This window comes from Rutidosis leptorrhynchoides, chromosome 11 (assembly GCF_046630445.1).
Source record: "Rutidosis leptorrhynchoides isolate AG116_Rl617_1_P2 chromosome 11, CSIRO_AGI_Rlap_v1, whole genome shotgun sequence".
Taxonomy (NCBI): domain Eukaryota; kingdom Viridiplantae; phylum Streptophyta; class Magnoliopsida; order Asterales; family Asteraceae; genus Rutidosis; species Rutidosis leptorrhynchoides.
This window is the reverse complement of record NC_092343.1, coordinates 391,164,865-391,169,893: the sequence shown is the minus strand read 5'-3', so window position 1 is coordinate 391,169,893 and position 5,029 is coordinate 391,164,865.

Below are 5,029 nucleotides of genomic sequence, written 5' to 3'. Positions count from 1 at the left end.
GCTCATAACCTCGTCGTAGTATTTTATGTAAATACTTAATAATACTAATATTAAAAATAAGATTAATAATAATTATATTAATCTTAATCTTAATAATAATAATAATAATAATAATAATAATAATAATAATAATAATAATAATAATAATAATAATAATAATAATAATAATAATAATATAAACAATAAATATCATACGGAGAGTAATATGTGTTTATGTGTGTGTGATTGAAGCCAGAACTCGCGAGCTTTATAGAACATTTCTATCCCCAACATCCATGTGATCGCATGGAATATGTGAGGGGGATCCATGTGATCGCATAACCCCTATTATCAGCTCACATTCGTTTGTTTGATCCTGCCGACACACGTTTAATATATATATATATATATATATATATATATATATATATATATATATATATATATATATATATATATATATATATATATATAATATTTAATCTTTATAATTATTTAAATATTATATTATATTTACGTACATAGTTAACTTGTAAATTTAGTTCTAATGACTTGTACGTTGTCACTCAACTTATGTCTCGGTTCCGATTTCTCGAACGCATTTTCGTACGCTTAGAAAAATAGTACTTTTTGTTACGCGACGTGTACCTTTATCAAAAATTAAACTTAATCATTGATAAACTAAATCACTCGAAGTGTAACTTAATCAATTAAGTGTTTTGGTTATTTGCTTCTATAAGTCATCGTCTCGTAGTATATATATATATATATATATATATATATATATATATATATATATATATATATATATATATATATATATATACATATATACATTATTTTAAATCGGAACGTTTTATCTCAAGGTTAATATTATATTTTATCATTTTGTAAACTATATATATATATATATATATATATATATATATATATATATATATATATATATATATATATATATACATATTCATTTAGAAATATAAATTTACATATATTAGAGATATTTATTTAATAATATAATATTTAGTTTTTCAAAATACAAAATATATTTCAAGGTATAATTTTAGATCATTTACATAATAGAGATTATTATATCATATAACGTTTTCTTTTTAAAACTTAACTAGATATAGTTCATTTATGTACTAGCGTTTATTTTAACTTCTTACTGTACTAATTGGCATATCTAAATATCAATCGAATCAATAAGCGAGCGTTACAATCGTTTACTTAATTAATTTAAAATTTAATATACATAAACACATTTTAAATACAAGGTGCAAGTTATTTATATATATAGTTCTAACAATTAACATTCTGACTTATTGTATATATACAAATTCATTCTTTAAATGGTTTTACCTATATCATAAATGTTTTCAATAATATGAGAACTAAATAATTATCTTATCAAAGACACGAGGAAATCATTGCATTGAAAGTTAAGCAGGAATCTCTACTAACCTTTGTCCAGTTATCATTAATTGACATATTTGTTCTTACTTGTAAATCACTTTACCATTTTCCGAATATTGTTAAAATGGAAAGATTTCTCAAATCAACATGGACCTCACAACAGAGACTCGTAATCCTATCACAATGTATCTGATAATTCAATCATTTGATATTATCTTTTAATTTCGTCGATAGATATAATAAACGTATATTGAAACAAATACATTCATGTAAAGTATTATACATCCAATACCTTGTTAACGTTTTCAAGTCATATAATAATTTCATAACTTATTTTCATATCAACCAAACCGTTAAATGTTTTATTAATATTTCTCAATTTAATAATCACACATATGTATATATTTATACATATCTATTTACACATAATTGTTCGGGAATCATCGAGAGCAGTCGAAGGGTAATATGAGCACAGTTCAAAGTTTTTGAGATTTCAACATTACAGACTTTGCTTATCGTGTTGGAAAAATTAAATCATTTAAAGATTAAGTTTAAATTTGATCGGAAATTTCCGGGTTGTCACAGTACCTACCCGTTAAAGAAATTTCGTCCCGAAATTTGATTAGGATGGTCATGGCTGACAATAAGTATGTTTTCATGACGCATACAAGCTGAAAATTAGAGTTTTATCATCATTGAGTAATATAGATAAAACCATTTGATTTTGTGAAGAGTATGAGTGAAGCTATCACAAAAGAGTGAAATGAGTAAGTATAGATTCGTCATATCTTTTGACGCAGACATGATTAATTTCCAGAGTTTAAGGGATTTGGAGAAAATCTTTGTAATAAGATTTAGTTCTTCGATAATTAAGGAAATTAGAATCTTCCTTGGTTAAATGCGACGATCTATCTCGATTGCTCTGTCGGGTATTCCACTATAAATCCACCCTCTTCGTTTCCTTATTTCCACAGCTCACACCTTCCATTCTTTCTTCCTCAATTCATACTTTAAAGCATTTGTCAATATGCTTCATCTAGTTCTGATTCTTAATATACTCCTAACTTTCATATCTATCGTTCTTCTTTTTCATCTGCCACCGAAGGAATCTATTCATTTCTACTATACTCTTAGTTTTATAGTGTTTTTAGTTCTCCTATGTCTTTATGTTGCAATACTTATTTATATACACGGTTTGTAATTTATGCGCTGTCGTCGGGCTTTATATCTTTCCTTATTTTTCGGAGTCCTGCTCTTGTCTTTCTATAATCATTGACATCCACAGTTAATACTCTCTCTTATTTGCTGCGATTTATACTCCCATTTCTATTTTGGAGCTTCATGCTCAGTTTTCTCTTCTATCCATTAAGCACAGCAAGTAATGATCCAGAACTCGTAGGTATAGAGTTTCGAATGAACATGGCTAATGTTCTAAGAGAGAAATTGTAATGGCACAATCTTGATTGGTTAAATTACCAGACTTCAAGAGAAAAGATAGAACTATCAAGAAATTATGTTCTCGATATGTTTATATATTAGATAGAATGTAAGAGTTGTGTAACATAGCACATGATGACATTATGATCTGTGAATCATCACGTTCCATTTAGAAACTCAGCATGACTTACTGTAATATAATCACGTTGATCAAGTGTCATTATATTATACTAACTCATGCTTCAGTTGTAACAGACTGAAACCGGGGTTAGAAGTAAGATTACTTAATTGCCCTTAGGTTTATATTTGTGTTTAAATATGCTTTTATTTTAATAATATATTTATTATTATTTGATTTGTTGGTTAAGACCAGTTTGTGACAAGGGTCACAGAAATGGTTCGTTTGTTTAATTTAGATTCCTTTAGGGCCTCCTAACGAGGTACGAAAGATATTAAATAACTGATAAATACTCGTGTGTTGTGGGGTATGGGTTTTAATACCCACTTAAGAGTGTAATCAGCTTCTATCTTCTCATTTTCTAGATATTTCTCAAACTAGTCCCGTACCTAACATTTATCACTCTCAAACCCTAAATTAATCCAAGCTAGAAATTGGATTGTAAGGCTTTAAGGATTGATTCATATCATCTTTGTGATCATTAATCCAAGTTTGTTTACTTGAATTCGGGTGTTAATTCTTAAAGAAATTGGGTTTGGGTGTAAAGTGGGTTTTAAGCATTTTTGACCTTAAATCTTCTTGTTTTATGTTTGTCATGCTTAATTGATGTTAGAAATAGTTGTTATAAGGTTTATATGATGTTTTTCAAGTGGTATTGGAGTTAGAACTTGCAAAAATCGAGTTTATGGGCCAAAAATGGGAAAGCCAGCGTGCAGGAGCTGTTCTTCAGCTCCCACACGAGTGACATATCACTCGTACAAGTGACCACACTTCTGAGGGTCAAAAACACGAGTGAGGCCTCAGTCACACGTGTGATCACAGGGTCAGATTTGTGGAAACTTGTTTTGGTCATAACTTTCAAATCGTAACTCTATTTTTGATGAATAAAGTATCGTTGGAATCGTAATTAAAAATACTTTCCAATGGTAAACTTTTTAGAAGCTATATCGGAATATATTTGGGTCATAAATAGAGATACTAGCGTGTGTGTCTAGTGTGCATGCGTTAATATGTTATTATGGGTTGAATTCTTGATATAGGCTTATGAATGAATGAATATATGATGAATATAGGTTGTAAAATGTTACTACATATTATTACTGATGTTCCTTGTCACTCGTATAAGTGAGCCTTCACTCGCACGAGTGAGCTTTCACTCGTACGGTTGAGGCAGTCAACCGCATGGTGAACCGCACGGGTGAGTGACTACTTGAACTAGTATATTTGAAAGTTAGATCGTACGGTTGAGATGTTACTCGTACGAGTCATGTGTCACTCGTGTAGTCAACCGTACGGATCTACTGTTGTCTAATTAGATATTTGGCCAAGGACTAAACGTACGAGTGAGGTGTCAACCGCACGGTTGAGGTTCCTCAAACGTGCGAGTGAGTGTCACTCGTACGGTTGACTGGTCAGGTGGTTAAGTGTTCAAGTGCTTGTTTATTGATGTTATTGTCTTGTTGTTGGTTTGTTATCAAGACAATATTACTGACTGTGCTATGTCTATTCTCAGGTGGAAAAGATAAGGAGAAAGCTTAGTAGTCAGAATATGAGCCGTTGCTGGTAATTGGTGAGTGGGTCTAACTTCGGATAGAGTTTAAGTAGCAAATCATGCTACTGTGGATTACTCTGATTACCTTGTGTAGTGTAGTGATTGCCATGCTAGTTAGATAGTTGCGTGCTATGTGATATATATATATTGTATATGTGCACTGTGTTTGACACCAGCCATGCCTAGGGCGGTTGGGGGCTTTCAACCATGCCTAGGGCGGTTGAAGTTCGTATGAGGTCAACCATTCCAAGGGAGGTTGAGTCCAAGTCCTACAGTCTGTTAGTATAGCATAGAAGAACGCATGTATTGTGTTTGGATAGTTATGCAGAGACTTGGTAGGAAGGACTATCGGTAGACTCTAGTTCGATCAGCTAGGAGTCGTGTGCCCGTACTACCCGTCGAGCCTCATATTGTCATTGTTTGTATGCTTGATGGTTGTAAGCATGTTAGTTGACTGTTGTATGAGG